The following is a 21851-nucleotide window of genomic DNA, read 5'->3' as shown; positions in this document are numbered from 1 at the left end:
AGTATTTTATGTATAATAATACTAATAATAATACTAACAATACTAATAATAATAATAAGATTTATAATAATAATAATAATAATAATAATAATAATAATAATAATAATAATAATAAATAATAATAATAATAAATATAGAGAGCATAGATGGAGAGATATATGTGTGTGAGTGTCGACAAACTGTCCAATTTATAGAAGAATTCTGATTTCTGACCCCCATGCGATCGCATGGGTTTTATGCCTATTTCTCATGCGATCGCATGGCCCTCTGATCCAGCTCACAATCATTTGTTGTTTTGTTTGTCGACATATTTAAATATAATATATATAATATATATAATTTAAATAATTGATTATATATTTTATTAAATTCATGTGCATAGTTGACTTGTAATTTTCATTCCGATGACTCGTACGTTGTCACTCGACTTATGTCCCGGTTCCGGTTTCTCGAACGCATTTTTGTACGCTTAGAAAACTCGCAATTTACGTTTTGTGACTCGTACCTTTATCAAAATATAATCTTAAATTATCAATAAACTATATCATTCAAAGTGCATCTTAAACTTTCGAGTGTTTTGGTCATTTACTTCTATAAATCATTGTCTCGCTATTTGTTAATATATATATAATAACAAATCGTTTTATGACCAAGTTAATATATATTTTCAACATTCATAAACACGTTTTAAATATACGTCGCAAGTTATTCATACAATTAATATTCCAACTTATCATATATATTCAAATAAATATTTAAACCAATAAGTTTAATGTACGGTATCAAACAATTAATACATTGTTACGTTTTCAAGTTATAGTATACATATATGTATCTATATACATATAATTGTTCGCAAATTGTCAAGAACAACCGAAAGGTATTTGAATATATGAAAGTAGTTCAAAAATTTTGAGATTCAGTTTTACAGACTTTGCTTATCGTATCGGAAATGTTAATCATACAAAGATTAAGTTTAAATTTGGTCAGAAATTTCCGGGTCATTACAGTACCTACCCGTTAAAGAAATTTCGTCCCGAAATTTGAGTGAGGTCGTCATGACTAACAATAAAAATGTTTTCATGACGTATATGTATTGATAAATAGAGTTTTATCACCGTTGAATAAAATGGATAAAACAATCCGATTATTCGAAGCGTATGAGAGAAGTTATCGTAAAAGAGTGAAATGAAGAATAGAGATTCGTCTTAACTCTTGACGTATTAACGATTAATTTTCGTAATTTAAGGAATAGAAAATCTTCATAATCTAAATAAGATTTGATTCTTCGGAATTTAAGGAAATTAAGATTTCTTTTGATTAAATGCGTAATTTGCCTCGATTGCTATGTTTGATATTTCGCTATAAATTGACCTCTTCCATTTCATTATTTTCATCACTCTTACATCTTCTTCCTCATTTCCTATTTTCAAAAGATTGTGAAAAATGCTTCATCCAGTTCTGATTCTTGATATACTCCTAACTTTCATATATGTCATTCTTCTTTTTCATCTACCACCGGAGGAATCTGCTTACTTCTACTTTGCCCTTGGGGTTATAGTGCTTTTAATTCTCCCGTGTATTTATGTTGCGATAAACATTGATATACACGGTTTGTAATTTATGTGTTGTTATCGGGCTTTATATTCTCCCTTATATTTCAAAGTTCCTGCTTCTGTCTTCTATAATTATTGTCATCCCCAGTTAATGCTTTCTTTTATTTGCTGCGATTTATACCCCAATTTCTATTTAGGAGTTTTGTCCCTTCGTTTCTTCTTCTTGTGACTAAGCATTGCTTGTAATGGTCCAGAATTCGCAGATATGAATTTCAGAATGAACATTTTTAATGTTCTAAGAAGAAAATGGTAATGGCATGATCTTGATTTGTTAAATTACCAGAATACCCTGGAAAAGACAGAATCATCAAGAAATATTTTCTTGATATTTTAGAGATTAACTAGAATACAAGAGTCGTATGACATAGCACATGATGACGTTATGATCTATGAATCATCACGTTCCATTTAGAAACTCAGCATGACTTACTGTAATATAATCACGTTGATCAAGTGTCATTATATTATACTAACTCATGCTTCAGCTCCCAACACCACTTCAAAAATATTCATATTTTAAACTAGAAGGTTTCAGAATTTAGAAACTAAAATAGTTTCTTTTATGATGTAACACAGATATCATAAGGAGAAAATTGATTTCCGATAAGAATGATTATGGAATTATCTCCAGAAATACGGAGGATATTTATAATGAAAGATACGATGATATCTTAGAATTTCTAATATCAGAGGATGATGAAGAATATAGTCCGCAAGGGTTTAGATTCGGAAGCAAGGTATTCGTTAATGGCTTCAGCAGATACTGAATTATTTGGATTCTTTGAAGGCAGGTTTCGTCCTTGTGATTTATCCACGGCCTCCTTCATACTTTGCTCAATCCGTTTTCCAGTTCCAAACTTTCTCTTTTTCTGAGCTTTGCTAGCACACTATCCTTTATCATCAAATTTTTTACTGTTAAGGTCGTTTACAGTTTTTGTTGCTTCATCAGCATTTTTCAAGATTTCGAGAACTAGTTCGCGGTTTAAGGTGTTTTTCAGAAACTTCACATTCGAAGTCTGTAAGTCTTGAAGGTAAACGTTATATGTATATATATAACTGTTAGCAAAAAAATTGCTACGAAATTCAAAATACTGATTTGCTAATTCCCAGTAGTTGGTATGACAATTGTTGTTACAAGTTGTATATGGGTACTTGATAGAGTTTCAATGAATAATTATCGTGATTTTTCGGAGAGGCTTAATGATCAATGAAGTTGTTGATAAGTTTACTGCTAATGTGGTGGAATATGAAAGGTTCCCCGGTAACAATGATGAAGGGGTAATCGTTATAATAAGGCTTATTCGAATGAACAATTGAAGGTGATTTGCTGGAGTGGTGACAAAACTGTCTATTTTGAAAAGGGATTGAAAAGTTATTTTAGCTAATAAATGCCAAAGGGTCTGACACGGATATGTGTTAAACTATGACTTTGATTTCGAGGGTTTTTCAAGTACAAGACTGCGGTAACATGTGGTTGGATCATCATCTCGATGATTCATTATTTGAAGTGTCTTCAGGAATTTTGAGGGATTTGAACATAGATTGTAATCGTTAATATTCATATGATGTTCTAGGAATTTGAATGATACAAATACTTTTCTGGGTTCTATGATGTTCTAGCACAGTTTTGAAGTCAAAGTATAGCTTCGAAAGATGTAGGAATCTAAGAATGATGTCTTTTGTTAAATCTTGACTTGGATTTTGATTTGTCAAAATCAAAATATGTAATCAAATTTGGATGAGGATGGTTGCTTTGATTTTTATAAAATAATATATATTGTTGTGAAAGTAGTGAGTATAGTTGATGATTTGTTGAATCAGAATCGAAGAATGTAACATGTTAATTGTGAATTTATATATCCCTCGGGTATTACCTACCCGTTAAAATATTCTCACCATTAACAGTTTGTACAAAATAATTTTCTTAATTACAATCTTTATGAAAATATACCTATATATATAGTTTCCTTAGATGTAATCATGGATTTAATGAGTTAACATAATATTAATCTCATCTGGTTTTTGACTAAGACTAGAATATATAATCTCTAAAACTTTTAGAAACTACATATTCTCTGCAGAATATTTCTTTGATGAAGTTATGAATCAATACTTCATCGTTTGTTGTTGTTGGTATTCCTTGGTATCTATGGTGCGTATGACGTTGATGTTCGAGGTACAGATTGTGATGTTGAGGTGTGGGATGTGGATGTTGTTGTTGGTGGTGGTAATGATACTGTTGGTGTTGATGATGGTGGTACTGTTGATGCCGGTGATGCTGCTGGTGCTTGTAACCCTTGCACCATATTCTCTAAAGTCACTACCCGAGCGTGAAGCTCGTTGACTTCTTCTATTACACTGGGATGATTGTCGGTTTGGACGAGCGGACGAATAAGATTTAGAATGTGAGATAGTATATAATCATGACTAGATACTCTGGAAATGAGAGAGAAAATGGTATTACGAACAGGTTCGCCGGTAAGTGTTTCAGGTTCTTCGCCAAGAGGGCAATGTGGCGGATGGAAGGGATCACCTTCTTCTTGTCTCCAATGACTAAGCAGGCTATGAACCCATCTCCAATTCATCCAGAATAGGTGATGGCTGATTGGTTGATCCATTCCGGTTACACTGTCTTCCGAATTCAGGTTAATATCCATATCGAAATAGCTGTCGGAGTTTAAGGAATTTGAACTAGATACGTGATCCATCTTGTATAATTAGGGAGATGATTTTTGATATGAATTAGATTATATAATTTAGTTTGGTATTCTTCAATACATAATTTACGTATGTATATATAATACCAAATTCCATAAATCACGGAGAAATTTTCGGAAGGTGTCAGGAAAAGTTTACAGTAACTGATACGCTAAGATATGAATTTTCGTCTATACACTATTTATGCAATAAATGCAGGAAAACGTGTCTAGACTTAAGAATGATAAGCATGTAATTTCCGACAAGAAATGATAAGCAAAACTTTTAACATGTAGACACGGTCGAAGTCCAGACTTACTAATGCATCTTAACAACTATCAGTTAGACACACTCATGCAAGACCTGGTTCACTAGGACCAACGCTCTGATACCAACTGTGACGATCGCTCCAAATCCATATGGACGAACACGTCATTCATCGATTTCATTGCGAGGTATTTGACCTCTATATGATACGTTTTGTAAACATTGCATTCTTTTGAAAAGGCACACCATAAATGAATATTTAAATCAAAGGTTTTCGACATCTGATGATTTCTACATATAGACAATCACCGTAATTAATAGTTTACAATAGTAGTTTCGTTGATAATGCAGTCAAAATAAGATACATGGTGATGATTTGGTGAATGCAACGTTTCCTTGAAAAATATGCCATGTAAGACTCTATGCACATAGCTTGTCTAACATATAAGCAAATAGCGGAAGACTTCTAGGGAACCTGAGAATAAACATGCTAACAAGTGTCAACACAAAGGTTGGTGAGTTCATAGTTTTAGTGTTTCGCATAATCTGTATATAAAAGTGGATCACAAGATTTCAGTTGTTTCATCCAGAAACGTTTATCAAAATATTCTACAAGATTGAGCACCCTGGTAACTAAGCTTTAACGTTATAATAAGTACCCCTGTTTTAACATACATGCAACCAACATGTACAATACACGCAAACCAGCGTGTACTAAACTCAAATAGCATACGTCTGTTTTATAGTTCAGGCTAGGGTTTCTATACCTGGAACAGACGGGGATGTCAAGCCCTATGGATCCATATATAACTACTCGCGCCCACTAGTTCTTATAACCGGCAGTTACTAGTTACCAAAGCTAAGGGATTTTCGGTTCAAACTCGGTGTAGAATTTAGTATGTACTTGTATCCATTGCGTTTAAAATAAAGTGCATGTATTCTCAGCCCAAAAATATAGATTGCAAAAGCAATTAAAAAGGGAGCATATGAAACTCACCTTAGCAGCATATAAAGTCGTTCACCAAAATGTGACCGAAACTCGGATTACCAAATAATCGTAGATCTCAACCTAGAGAACATATGTTGGTCAATAAATGTCTATCAAGCTAGGTCAGGTCATAGTGTATCACAATCCTAATGCTCGAGATCGACATATAAAAGTTATCCAAAGTCGTTTCAAAAAGTTAATTTTGGCAATAGTTCAACAAAACGAGACGTACCTTATATAAGGATTCATTTACTCAGTTGGTAATATTCAAAAATTCAATTTATCAATTTTGGCGATTTCTAAATAAAAAGTTATTGATTTTTCGCCAGCTTTCCAAAAACATGTATATCATATACCTTTTACCAGTAATATATGTATTTAATTCGTGATTCATTATAAACTGTTTAACGATGAAATTTAGCATACACGCATGCATAAATATATATAATCAAGCACTAGACATGGATACACAATTAATATATAAAAGATAAGATATGAATGCTCACGTATCAATATTGTGATTCAATATTGCAGGGAACGTATGTAGATGCAACAGAGATGATAAACACTAGGTTAGACTTGCGAATAATACCCACGTACATTACCCATAACCTCCATAGCTATAGCCCATAGTTTCCTTAGCTCTATCCCGCTCGAAAAGCTTATTTTGAAAATAACTTGCTCATGACCTCGTCGTAGTATTTTATGTATAATAATACTAATAATAATACTAACACTACTAATAATAATAATAAGATTTATAATAATAATAATAATAATAATAATAATAATAATAATAATAAATAATAATAATAAATAACAATAATAATAATAATAATAAATATAGAGAGCATAGATGGAGAGATATATGTGTGTGAGTGTCGACAAACTATCCAATTTATAGAAGAATTCTGATTTCTGACCCCCATGCGATCGCATGGGTTTTATGCCTATTTCTCATGCGATCGCATGGCCCTCTGATCCATCTCACAATCATTTGTTGTTTTGTTTGTCGACATATTTAAATATAATATATATAATATATATAATTTAAATAATTGATTATATATTATATTAAATTCATGTGCAAAGTTGACTTGTAATTTTCATTCCGATGACTCGTACGTTGTCACTTGACTTATGTCCCGGTTCCGGTTTCTCGAACGCATTTTTGTACGCTTAGAAAACTCGCAATTTACGTTTTGTGACTCGTACCTTTGTCAAAATATAATCTTAAATTATCAATAAACTATATCATTCAAAGTGCATCTTAAACTTTCGAGTGTTTTGGTCATTTACTTCTATAAATCATTGTCTCGCTATTTGTTAATATATATATAATAACAAATCGTTTTATGACCAAGTTAATATATATTTTCAACATTCATAAACACGTTTTAAATATACGTCGCAAGTTATTCATACAATTAATATTTCAACTTATCATATATATTCAAATAAATATTTAAACCAATAAGTTTAATGTACGGTATCAAACAATTAATACATTGTTACGTTTTCAAGTTATAGTATACATATATGTATCTATATACATATAATTGTTCGCAAATCGTCAAGAACAACCGAAAGGTATTTGAATATATGAAAGTAGTTCAAAAATTTTGAGATTCAGTTTTACAGACTTTGCTTATCGTATCGGAAATGTTAATCATACAAAGATTAAGTATAAATTTGGTCAGAAATTTCCGGGTCATCACAATTTTACACAAAAATTTGTATTTATTAATATATATATATATATATATATATATATATATATATATATATATATATATATATATATATATATATATAAATTGACAAATATTTTTAGAAGTATAATAAATCATTTTCTTGATTTAAAAAAAAAAGAAATAAATAAATTACTTTTTATTTTAAAATTATAATGGACTACTACTTTTATTATTTTATTTTGTAGTTGATTCCATGACCTAACATTTAATACTTTTAATTATTAAAATCCCATTAAGAATTAAAATATTTTTTTCTTTTAATTATTTTATTCTTTTTACCTAATTTTTTTCATGTATAAATACCCCTCATTTCTCATTCAAACTCACACCAAAATTTTTCTCATTCTCTCTTTGAAGAATCACTACTAAGTAAGTATTTTTTTTTTCTTTCTTTCTACTTTTTACTATTTACTTCGGTAAATTTTTTTTACCGAAACATGTAAATAATGTTATAATTATATGTAATTGAAATAAAAATAAATATCATGTTATAATTATTCTACAATTAATATTAAGTATGAAAACATATTATAAACTTATTTGTAATCGGATTTATAATTATTAAGTAATTAAAATGAATTATTGAATATATATGTGTATGTACGATATAAATAAGGAATAATTAGAGAAAAATTAAATAAAATAATTTTAAAGTTTTCCTAACCTTAATATGATATTATTCTGATCAAATATAATTTTTACAATTTTTATATGTATTTAAATCGAATTTATAATTTATTTATTATTATTATTATTATTATTATTATTATTAATTATTATTATTATTATTATTATAATTATTATTACTATTGTTATTATTATTATTATTATTATTATTATTACTACTAACGTATGTATTATTATTATTATTATTATTATTATTATTATTATTATTATTATTATTATTATTATTATTATAATTTTTAGTATTTCCATTATTATTATTAACATAAGTATTATTATTATCATTAATATGATTATTATCATTATTAAGTATTGTTACCAAAAATTATAATTTTGATTATTCTTATTATTAAACTTTTCATTTTTATTAAAAACTGTTATCATTATTATTATTGTTATAAGTATTATTATTATTAAATCATTATTATTACCATTAAAGAAATCATAAACATTATTATCATTATTGAGTATTATTATTATCATTACAAATATTATTTTAGTATTATTATAATTACTAATCTTAACAAACAAATGATATATATATAAGAAAATATATTTAATACATATAAACAACACAAATTAATATTTTTATATATAAAAAATGAAAATATATGAAACATATAAAAATAAAAAGGATATAACTAATGAATTTATATATATATATATATATATATATATATATATATATATATATATATATATATATATATATATATATATATATATATATATATATATATAAACTTGTTCAATTTCGATTATATGTATTAATATATATAAAACTGATATAGGTTCGTGAATCCGAGGTCAACTCTGTACTTGTTCATGCCATCATACGCATAATTACTACAAACTATCATATCGTATCGTGAGTTCATCTGCTCCCTTTTTATATATATTTTTGGGCTGAGAATACATGCGCAACTTTTATAACTGTTTTACGTTTAGACACAAGTGCTCAAACTTTTATGCTATATACGTGCTTTGGCATGCTAAATCCCCACCGTAATATCGTTAATTGCTGAGGTATAAGATGCAAGCTTAGTTATTGTGAGTAGCGCTACTGAGAGTGACGTCTCTGTCCATTTGACCGTTGGTCTTTGGATACATAATAATGATTCAACGACACTGACAGTACAAGGTGTCACGGGGTAACTTTTTTTAGTCGCGATATTACAAACAGCAACTCTTTCGATTAATATATTTGGTATTAATCAACTTTAAACTGAAATCTTGTGGTCTAATGCTATACTGAACTATTGATTTATGATAAACCTATGAACTCACTCAACCTAGTGTTGACTTTTTAAAGCATGTTTATTCTCAGGTACTTAAATATTGCTTCCGCTGTATATCTGCTGCTTTGATGATGATTGCTTGCTATGCTTGGAGTCTTCATTACATATCATATCAATTAAAGACATTTAATGTTCTAAATACAATGTAATCTATTTATCTTCCACTGCAAAACTCAATAAAACATCTCATATAGAGTCGTTCTCGTTTATACAACTGTGATTTGATATAATTAGTCACAAATATCCCAGGCCCTATTTGGGGGTGTGACATTATACTTATCGTGTTGAAATCATATTAAGATCAAGTTTAAATTTGGTCGGAAATTTCCGGGTCGCCACAGTACCTACCCGGTAAAGAAATTTCGTCCCGAAATTTGAGTTAGGTGGTCATGGCTAACAATAAAAATGTTTTCATGACGTATATGAGTTGATAAATAGAGTTTTATCATCATTGAGTAATATGGATAAAACAATTCGATTATTCGAAGAGCACGAGTGAAATTATCACAAAAGAGTGAAATAAAAAAGTAAAGATTTGTCTTAACTTTTGACGTAGTCAGGTTGAATTCCGGAATTCAAGGGATATAAAGAAAATCTTTGAAATCTAAAAGATTTGATTCTTCGGCGAATAAGGAAATTTGATCTCTATAATTAAATATGGTGATCTGCCTTGATTACTCTGTCTGATATTTCCATTATAAATTAAACTCTTCCATTCCATTATTTTCAGCATTCCTATACTTTCTTTCTTAGTTCATACATCCAAAAGATTGTGAAAATGCTTAATCCAGTTCTAATCCTTGATATTTTTCTAATTATCATTTCTGTCATCCTTCTTTTCAATCTTCCACCAGAAAAGTCTGTTTACTTTTACTATTACCTTGGAGTGATACTATTCTTAGTTCGATCGTGTCTTTATATTGCTATTCGTATTAATATCCATGGTTTGTCATTTCTGAGTTGTTGTTGGGTTTTATATCTTCCCTTATATTTCGATGTCTCTGCTTCTGTCTCCTATAATCATTGTCATCCAAATGCTCTCTTCTATTGCTGCGATTTATACCCCCTTTCTGTTTCGGAGCTTCATGCTTTTGTTTTCTTTTCGCAAGTAATGGTCCAGAATTCATAGGTATGGAGTTTCGAATTATCATAATATACAAGGCAGAAAGGAAAGATAGTAGCACGATTTGATTTGTCAAATTACCAGAATATTCGGAAAAGACCGAATCATCAAGAAAATATTTTCTTGATATTTTTGAGGTTGAATAGAATACAAGAGTCGTGTAACATGGCACATAATGACGTTATGATATGTGAATCATCATGTTCCATTAGAAACTCAACATGACTTACTATAATATAATCACGTTGATCAAGTGTCATTATATTATACTAACTCATGCATCAATTTCCAACACTACTTCAAAACATTCATAATTCAAACTCTACGTTTTCAGAGATTTAGAGACTAAAATAGTTTTCTTTTATGATATAACACAGATAGCGCGGAGAGATTATTAATATCGAACAAGAATATTTATGAAGATATCTTCAGAAATATTGAGGAAATTTGTAAGGAAAAATACGATAGCATCGTAGGATTTTAGATTCAAAGTGTGATGAAGAAATTCATTCACAATGATTTAGAGCGATTAAGGAGTAAGGTATTCGCTAAAGATTTCATCAGAAACAGAATCATCGGGATTCTTTATGTACATGTTTAGTCCTTGTAATTTGTTCAGAGTTTCAGGATGAGAGATCATAATTCTAAGGGATAAATGTTATATGTATATTTAACTTTTGATGTAGAAATGCTGCGAGATTCAAAATACTGATTGCTGATTTCCCGATACTTGGTATGGCAATTCTCGTTACAAGATGCCGATGAGTTCATGATAAGACTTCAATAGATAAATATAGTGATTTGTCGAAGAGATTTAAGTCAAGGAGCAACGAGGTTGCTGGTACATCTGCTGGTAATATGATGGAATATAAAAGGTTCTCCGGTAACAATAAAAGAGCACGCATATATATCAAGGTTATGATAAGGTTGTTTCGAACAAAAAGTCGAAGTTGACTTGCTGGAGCTGTGACAAAATTGGCTAATTTGGAAAGAGATTGCAAAGTTATTTTCGGTAATAATGACGCTAAGGGAATTAGCATAGTTACGTGTTAAACGTTTTACTTAGTTTCCGAGAGTTTTTCAGGTGAATAACTATATGCATCAATATCTTCTTCTGTAGATGAAGTGCGGTTGGTTCATCCTCTCGATTGACGTGTTTTCAAGAATTATGAAAGGTTTGAACGCAGATTGTAATCGTCAAGATACAAATGAGGTTTAAGATGAACTCAAGTGGCAAACTTAAAGAAATGTTTAGTTTCATATGTTATAATCAATATTTTATTTCATTTTAATTGTCCAATGTTGGCAGTCCACAGTTAGCAGTCCACAATTAGAAATTCAATAATTCATATATATATAGTTTAATATATAATATTCGAATTAATTAATACGTATCGTGACCCGTGTACCTGTCTCAGACTCGATCACAACTCAAAGTATATATATTATTATTGAATCAACCTCAACCATGTATAGCTAACTCGATCATTACTGCATATAGAGTGTCTATGGTTATTCCAAATAATATATATAGATGCGTCGATATGATATGTCAAAACCTTGTATACGTGTCCCGATATTTTAAGTGCGTAAAATAAATAACATAAATTAAATGACGATAAATAAAATTGCGAGAATATAAATTGCGATAATTAAATTGTGATAAATAAATTGCGATAAATAAATATAATATGGAATTAACAGTTAGCTAGGAACAGTTAGCTAGGATTTTGTTAGCGTGGATTCTTAACAAAATTTCTCATAGTTAATTTGTTTGTTTCTAACAAATTTTATTTTGTTCAATGTTTTCTTCATTACACCACTTGTTGGATTCTGATAAGTCAAAATCCAAATATGAAATCAAATGGAAATGGTTATTCTGTAGTGAACGGATACGTATGTCTGTGGGTGTAAGTAGGATAGTAAATGACCGTTGAATCGAATTGGAAGAATGTACAGTGTATCTTATTAATGTGAAATCTAAATATTCCCCAGGTATTACCTACCCGTTAAAATATTTCCACCATTAACAGTTTGTACAAAAGAATTTTTAATTACAATCTTTATGAAAACATATATACATATGTATTTTCTTCAGATGTAATCATGGATTTAATGAGTCAATATGATATTAAACTCATTTGATTTACCGTTAGAACGAGAATATATAATCTCTAAAACATTAAAGATTACATAACTGCTATGTCGAACGAAGGTAATTGATGTAGAACGATTCGTAGAACGATGATTATACTCGAGGTACAGAATGAGATGTTGAGGCATGGATTGTTGAAAATTGGGTTGTTGGTGTTACTGGTTATGCTGCTGGTGCTGCTGCTGCTGCTGGTGTTTGTAACCTTTGCACCATATTCTCCAAAGCCACTACCCGAGCGCGAAGCTCGTTGACTTCTTCTATTACACCGGGGTGATTGTCAGTTCGGACGAGCGGATAAATATAATCAAAAATTTGGTATAGTATATAATCGTGACGAGATACTCTGGAAATAAGAGAGAAAATGGTGTTTCGGACAGGTTCGCAGGTAAGTGCTTCAGGTTCTTCGCCAAGAGGGCAATGTGGTGGATGAAAAGGATCACCTTCTTCTTGTCTCCAATGATTGAGGAGACTACGAACCCAGCCCCAATTCATCCAGAATAGATGATGGCAAATCGGTTGATCCATTTCAGTTACACTGCTTTCGGAGCTCGAGTGAAAATCCATATCGGAATAGTTATCAGAATTCGGCAAACTTGAACTGGTTGCGGAATTCATCTTGCACGGTTAGGTAAAGGATTTTATGAAATGATTTTCGGATATCGGATGATATTCGAATTACATAGAATATCTATGTATAGTACAGAAGATCCCGTAGATTACGGAGGAAATTAAGGAAACGTGTCAGACAAAGTCTACAGTAACAGATACGCTAAGATATGGATTAGCAGATACGCTAAGATATGAATTTTGTCTCTACACTATTCATGTAATCAATGCAATAAGAAGTGTCTAGACTAAGAATGATAAGAAGGTAATTTCCTAGGGATGATAAGTAGATGATTTTTGACACAAAATGATAAGCAAAACTTTTGACATGCAGACACGGTCGAAGTCCAGACTCACTAATGCATCTAAAGAACTATCAGTTAGACACACTAATGCAAGACCTGATTCGCTAAGACCACCGCTCTGATACCAACTCTAATGCCCCGTCCTAATCCATCTGGACGAATACATTACATTTGGTTACATCACGAGGTACTTGACCTCTATATGATACATTTTACAAACATTGCATTCGTTTTTAAAAGACAAACTTTCATTACATCGAAAGTTGACGGCATGCATACCATTTCATAATATATCCAACTAATAATTGACTTAATAATAATCTTGATGAACTCAATGACTCGGATGCAACGTCTTTTGAAATATGTCATGAATGACTCCAAGTAATATCTCTAAAATGAGCAAATGCACAACGGAAGACTTCTTTCATACCTGAGAATAAACATGCTTTCAAGTGTCAACCAAAAGGTTGATGAGTTCATTAGTTTATCGTAATCAATCATTTCCATAATTTTAATAGACCACAATATTTCCTTTATTCAATAATCATACACTCGCAAGTGTTTAAAAATCATTCATATGGATTGAACATCTGGTAACCGACATTAACATAATGCATATAGAATATCCCCAAAACAGAAATCCATCTGTATTAATAACTCGAAGTACTAAAGCATACCATTTTCTAGTATGGGGGGAGTCAGGGCCCGTAGATCTACCTTTAGGATTCGCGTCAATTAGGGTGTCTGTTCCCTAATTCTTAGGCTACCAAGCTAAAAGGGTGATATTCGATTCGATAATCCAACCATAGAATGTAAAGCATTTATTCGAGTACTTGTGTCTATTACGTAAAGCATTTATAAAAGCAGCGCATGTATTCTCAGTCCCAAAAATATATATTGCAAAAGCATTTAAAAAGGGAGCAAATGAAACTCACTATACTGTATTTTGTAGTAAAAATACATATGACGGCATTGAACAACTGAACAATGCAGGATTGGCCTCGGATTCACGAACCTATATCATTTATATATATATTAACACATATATTTGAAATCGAACGAAGTTTTATATTATTAGTGATATATTTGTTATTTTAGTATATTATATGTTATATGTATTAAATATAATTTTATGTAACTAATTGTTATTTAGTAAATTAATATTAATAAAAAGTTGTATTAGCTTATAATAATAATAATAATAATAATAATAATAGTAATAATTTTTAATAATAAAAATAATTACAATAATAATAATAATCATGATAATAATAATATTATTAATGGAAATCAAAATAATGATAATAAAAATATTGTTAGTAAAAATAATAATAATGATTGTAAAATAATGATACATATAATAATAATAGTAGTTTTTAATAAAATGATAAATTAATGATAATAACATTAATAATACTTATAAAAATAATAATATTTGTTATAATTCTTATAACTATAATAATAATAATAATAATAATAATAATAATAATAATAATAATAATAATAATAATAATAATAATAATAATAATAATAATTTTAGAATACAACCTTTGAAGAAAACAAGCTCCTAAAAATAAAACGCCATTGCTTGGGCTCGAACCCAAGACCTCTTGGTTAGACCAGATACTCGAACCACTCCTCTGCTGTTTACTTATCTTACAACCCAATTATTATTATCATTACCATGTATATCGGATCACATATTCATCAACATACATCATATATTCATCCCTATCTTTGTTATTTCATGTTTCATTGATTTTTATCCCTTCCGTCATCATAACAGTCCTTTAACCCAATTATACAACATATGCATAATATTATAAGTATCATCATAATCCTCATATTTGTCCCACCCATAACCAACTCGACCCAACAGGAACTTGACGAGCCCAAATCAGTTTAAAAGTCCACTAACCAATCCTAGTTCAAATGGCTATCGGTTGGGTTTTGAAGTCCAACAAAAAACCCGATAACAACTCAATCCTTTACGGCCCATTTCTATATGGAAGTTGTTGGTGTTTGACGATGGTGGTTAATTGATTGTTGATGATTGAAACAGAAACAAAACTCTTAACCTTAAAATGATGGTTCAATGTAACAAGGAAACTGAAGCTTTTGATGGGTGTGGTGGTGTTTATGGTGTCCTCAACTGAAACCGAATCAAGTTTATAGATGGTAGTATGGTGGTTTAGTGCAAGTGGGTTTCACGAGGGAGAACACAAGAAAGGAGTTGGTGTTTCAACGGTTGTGGTCATGGTGGTACGATGTAGGTGTTATGGTAGCGGTGAAAGAAGGGGTGTAGGAAGTGGGTGTGGTTTAAATGGAGAAGAAGAACATATATTGGTGATAGATTCATATACTGGTGTGTATATATATTAATACAATAACATATAATATGTAAGAGTTTCAAAAGGAAAACAGTGGAAAATAGTTAGCAGCCGGCTCCTTGTTTCTTTCCTACCGACGGTTTATCACGAATGGCTATATCGTGTCCATTGCTAAACAGTTAACTTATAAAAGTGTTCCTAACAATCCCAAATTTTTAAATTATGTCCATTTATTTATTTTGGTCATTACCTGTTTGAAACCTGATAAAAAAGATTCGATAATTATTTATTTTCTGTTCCAAATTATATGTACGGAGTACAAAAACTTAGATTGAAATGGTAAAAAAAATGTTTATCAAAACTATTATCTTTTTAATCAAATTTTGGAACAACTTTTATTTTAAAACTTCTTATATATATATTAGACCTATTTTAAAAAAAATTAAACGTCAACCGAAAGTTACAGACATTTACCATATAAGCTCAAAATTAATTATATTAATATACACTATGTATATATATAAACAGTTTTAATAACAAAATTTACTACGCAAATAAATATATATTAAATAATTAAATTAAATATAACAATATATATATATACAAGAAATATACATATAAAATAATAGTTTTTATTACAATGTATTTTATTTTACATATTTGTATATAACAATAAATGTATATAATAGTTTATTAATGTTCATGTTATTATATATATTATACATATATTTATATATACACATATTTATAAATATCCATATATTTACAAGCAATGGTTCGTGAATCATCGGGGATAGTCAAAGGGTTACATGAAAATAGTTCCAAAATTTTGTGATTCAACATTACAGACTATGCTTATCGTGTCGAAATCATATTAAGATCAAGTTTAAATTTGGTCAGAAATTTTCGGGTAACCATCATCTGATCTGATGCTTTACTTTCCTGGTCGCGGTGGTTTCGATTTATTCCTAGGGCTTTGGATTTTGTGACTTTTTGTTTGTGCGATTATCATCTAATCTTAGGGGTTCTGATTTTCTGCCAGCGATTCTACTTTACCCTTATTGTTTTGAACTTCATATGCTCACAGATAGCGATCATCATCTAACCCTAGGGTTTTAATTTCATGTCAGCTATTTGGGATTTGGAAGAGAATTTTGCAGCCCCGTCCACTCTATTACAAGTAAGTTTTTTTGCTTCGTTCTTTTTCTTTGTTGCTACAAAAATTGTATTTTTTTTGTTGGATGATTCTTGGAATTATAGTGATGTATGTATTTGTGGTTTCGGTTATGAATTGTTGGTTTCAATGTATTTTATGTGTTTTGAGTTTGTGATTTTTTATAATTGTTAGTTGGTATTGGTATTGGTAATCATGTTGCAAAGTTAATTACTAGGCCAAATGGGTTCAGGTCATATGGGTTTTGTGAATCTGGAACTACATTTTAGGTGACATTTGTTGCATTTTTTTGCTTATTGATAAGCTTAATTTGTTTTACCTGCTAGACTTAAAATATATCACGTCTTTACCCATTTGTATGAAATAGGTAGAAATTGCCATGTCTAAAGGATAAACAAATATCAATCTCAAAACATAAACGAAATCAAATGACCAAGGTGTATAATATATGAGACTTAACAAACAGTTTACAAGATGTGTAAAATAATATCCTCCTAAAATACATACCTTTTATTTTTAGTCCATCTGGCTCATGATTGAAGACTTCTTCCATGATATATATGTTTTGATCTCTATATGTAAAATTATGATGTTGAAGTCTTTAAACCAGTTGTTGCTCATGGCGGAGATTTGTATATAGAGACACCAGCCCAAAAGATTTGTATATAAATGTAGCTATATACATGGCAACTATATATAAATAACACTTTGTATATAAATGGCAACAAATACTTTCTTTTTCATGGCAGCGATTTGCATATAAATGTACAGCTTTATTGAAGTTATAAATTTTTATACAACATAGTAGATTGTAACTCAGGAGTTGAAGTAATGTTTTGCTGATATTTTATTTTTTGTTGCATTTTCACAGCTTGCTAAATTTGCAATGATGAAATATGTGTACCCTTGGTCACCATTTGGCAAGGCAACATATTAGTTGCAGCCATGGTGACTGATTACATATTTCTGATGCAAATATTCTACTTATGCTGCAGATGTTTTCGGAAATGCCCACAACAACACGGAGTTAGGTTGCCGTCTTAAGACATGGTAGCCTCTTTGTTGCTAAATATTGATTGTAGCAAAAAAAAAAAAAAAAAAAAAAAAAAAAAAAAAAACCTTTGCCATGATTTGCAACACCGTTTTTCAGTTGGATTTTCTATTAGTGACAACGCCTTTTGGTACTCACAACTCAAGAAGGTTTTAATAAGATAGGCTATGATGATTAATATGTAAGAGTTGGGTCGAGTAACGAGAAAAAATGAGTTCGTATCTTGGCGGGGCAATCTAAAGATTGCAGCCAGGGCGATTCATATTCTCTTGCTTGATTTTAAACATGGATCTGAGCCTAATTTTTTTTTCCCTCTGATTAAAAAGGCTGTGAGTTGTACAAAATAGTCATACTGAGGTGTCTGTGACATTCTTCGCTATTATACGACATTTCAGATTGCCACCGACCCTCGAATTAGGCCTCCAAGTAAGATTTTCCAAATGTTGTACGTTGTAACGGATACTTTTGCACACAAAACTCATAATAATACTTTCTGGACTTCATATACATGTGTTCTCAGGACCTAACTTTCATTTTCTATGTTTGTCTTAGGAGCATTATGAACGTATTATATATCTAAAAGCCTTTTTTGCTGTTTTGCTTAACGATCTCCTCATGATGTGTATATATTCTTTCACATGCTTTTCTTTTTTGTTTGGCTGGGAGGCGTCAACGTATTTTAGAAAGGATGGACATGACTAGAGGAATAAGAACAGCCGAAAACAATTGAGGAAGCTCAAGAAGGGCTTACAGTAAGTGTAGACTAAACCAAACTTTCAACTTATTATTCAATATTAACATATTTCCATTTTTACTGCTTTTTTTTTCTTAAATATTTAAGTTCTGAAGGCTTTTTCATTCTTAAAAATTTCATTTGGTCTCATAATAATGTATAATGACCAAATATTGTGCAGGTTGCAACTGACCGAAGCTCATTTGGGAAAATCCCGTGTTTCCATCTTAGATGTGATGTTAGGTTAATGCTAAACAAATCAAAAATTTAATGTTATATTATGAAACTTGCAAAGTGTTGGTTTGTGAACAATATGAATGTTTTAAGCAAATACTTATGAACGCTCTCCCTAGATGAAAGTTCCACTGCAATCAAGCAATCGATTAGTGATACTTCGGACCCTTTTTTTTCTTTTTCATAAAATAAAAGACATTAAAATGTTCCGCACCAATGCGCGGTAAAAATATTTTCTAGTTAAATCCAATAATGGCAAGCTCATTTTGCAAGTATTGAGATGGGTATGTGGTTATACAATTTGAAAAAATCGAAATAACAAAATATATCGAAATGACAAGTGGGGCATAGCAACAATTCTCAACGACATTCAAATTTATAGTTTTCTTGGATATCAAAACGATTTAGAAAAGCGGGCGTTGAATGACATCAATGGTTGATAAATCCAAGCTTCTTCGTTCTTCCTTCAAATCGTGTTGGTGTTAGCTAAATCTCCTTGCTATTTGTCTCAGTGAAACTCCATTAAAATTTTCATTCTCATTTGTTATATAGTTAATGCTTCATATTTATTTCGATTACAGTAGGTTTGGCTTGAATATTCGCTACCAACTGATACGAGTCCGATAATCGCTACTAAAAGAAACCAAGAGCAGCCCATCGGCCCAAAGTGAAGACGTCAAAACCGGTTAAGCTGACTCAAGGATAAACGTGGGATGGAAAGCAGTTTGCTAACACCCTTGATTTATGTCCATTATTTCCTTTATGTTAGAAGAGTGCAACTAGTTAAATATTTAGTGGTGTAACTTCCATTAGTAACTTGCATTTAGTTTACATTTCTTAGTATATAAATATGTACGTAGCCTACTTGTTTTGAGAATTTATGATGAATGAATATTTGGTTTAGTCCAAAGACTGTTTTTCACAAGTCTATTTCTTGAGAGATTAGCCATCTCGAATCGGTCTCTATCTTTGGAGTTCGCAGTGACTCAAATAGACCATATCACCAACCATGTAGCTTAACTATCATGTAAATTCTGTTAACATTCACTTTAAAAAAAAATTATTATTGTAATTGTATGCTTAAAAAATTATTTTTTTGTCACATGATATCAACGTTTAGTCTTTATACTAAGAGCACCAGGAGTCGAGCTTATTTTTCAGCGTTAAGGAGATTTAACGGTGGGGACGGTGGGATCCACGACCCCCGACCACCGTTAAATCGGCGTTAAACCTCGGCGTTGGACACCACCGTTAACTAGGCAACGCTGTGTTTCTTTTTCTTTTTTCCCTTCTTTTGATTCTATTTGTAATTTTTCTTACTTTTGGACTAGATATAGAGGAAAATGTAATATTTCTTGGGCCTCTTGGCTCATGAATCCTTTGTAATTGGTTGGTTGCGGCTTCTCTAGTTTCTTTCTAGAGAGTCGGTGTGTTTTTATAAAATTTTGGCCGTTAAAAAAAAAATATAAACAATTAAATAATGATTTAATAATGATATTTAACATTGAACGTTTTCCCCTATTTTGGCCTCAGTGAAGATTTCCAGCCTACAATCTAGAAGCCCACCTTCTAGATATTCAAAGTAGGCAACCTTGACAACTCATATGAAAGTGGCAAAGTTGATAACGATGACGGCCGCCAACCTTCTCCGTTCACACCATTCCACCGCCATAGAATTTTTACTATAAATAGAGGTGCAAACCTCAGTTGTAAATCATCCAAAATCACTCAGAGAAGTGTAATCACAACCTAGAGAGTGTGTGTGAGTTTGAGAGTTTTTTTTGTAAGAGTTTTGTAATACTCTGTAAATCTATTCTTGTAAGTAATAGAGTTATTTTCTCTCAAATTTGTATCTCCCAACGTCCAGGCGATCCTCTCTTCCTAACAAGTGGTATCAAGAGCTTGGTTAGAGACGTTGGTTGAGTTTTTGGGTCTTCTGAAGTTTTCTCAAAATTCAATTTTGAGTGTACCATTGGATTCGTCTCGTCGAACCGAGTCCAACGCAAAAAACGGCGACTTAAACGGAGTTATAACGAGCCCATAAAACGCGGTCAAACTGTAGCAGTCCTGTAGCAATTCACTGTAGCAGTCCTGTAGCAATTCATTGTAGCAGCTGGCGGTACTGTAGCAGTTCTGAAATTTTACAATTTGGTCCCTGAAATTTTTAGAATTTCATTTTTGGTCCCTAAAGTTTATAACAAATTATAATTTTGCCCCATAAGTGGAATTTAAGCCGCGAAGTGTCTATTTCACCATTTTCAACCGTTCCGGACGTAACGGTGATCTCTGTTTTCTACAATTCAACCCCGTTTATGTTGCAAAAATTATTTGTAAGGTGATAATGTCCACAGAAGACTCAATATCATCTTTCGGAGCTATGATTATGCTCACAACCACAAACTACACGCTGTGGAAACCTCGGATAGAAGATCTCCTCAGCTGTAAGGATTTGTTTGATCATATTGAATTGAAGGGTATAAACCCTGATTCTGCCAAAGAGAAAGAGTGGAAGAAATCAAACCGAAAAACTATTGATCAGATCCGTCAATGGATTGATCATGGTGTCTTCCACCATGTTGCACAAGAGACAGACGCATATGTCCTCTGGAAAAAGTTGAAGGACATGTACCAGGCCAAGACTGCTCGGAATAAAGCCCTGCTGATGAGGCGTTTAGTCAACATGAAGCTCAAAAGTGGAACTTCAGTTGCCGAGCATACTAGTGAGTTCCAGAGCTTGGTCAACCAGTTATTGTCTGTAGAGATACCGCTTGGCGATGAAGTTCAGGCGCTACTGCTACTTAGTTCCCTTCCAGATAGTTGGAAAACGCTGGTAGTA

At 31.1% G+C, this 21851-nt stretch overlaps 1 long non-coding RNA gene across 1 annotated transcript; it reads left to right on the top strand.

Moving 5' to 3' along the window:
- Positions 1 to 18362: 18362 nt before the first annotated feature.
- Positions 18363 to 19138, top strand: LOC139886118 (uncharacterized). The gene is made up of 3 exons (XR_011772277.1): positions 18363 to 18474; positions 18601 to 18800; positions 18963 to 19138. It is a non-coding gene; the product is annotated as an uncharacterized lncRNA (long non-coding RNA).
- Positions 19139 to 21851: the final 2713 nt, after the last annotated feature.

The sequence above is a fragment of the Rutidosis leptorrhynchoides genome, chromosome 1 (assembly GCF_046630445.1).
Source record: "Rutidosis leptorrhynchoides isolate AG116_Rl617_1_P2 chromosome 1, CSIRO_AGI_Rlap_v1, whole genome shotgun sequence".
NCBI lineage: Eukaryota > Viridiplantae > Streptophyta > Magnoliopsida > Asterales > Asteraceae > Rutidosis > Rutidosis leptorrhynchoides.
Note: the sequence above shows the minus strand (reverse complement) of the source record. Positions and strands in the feature narration are given on the sequence as shown.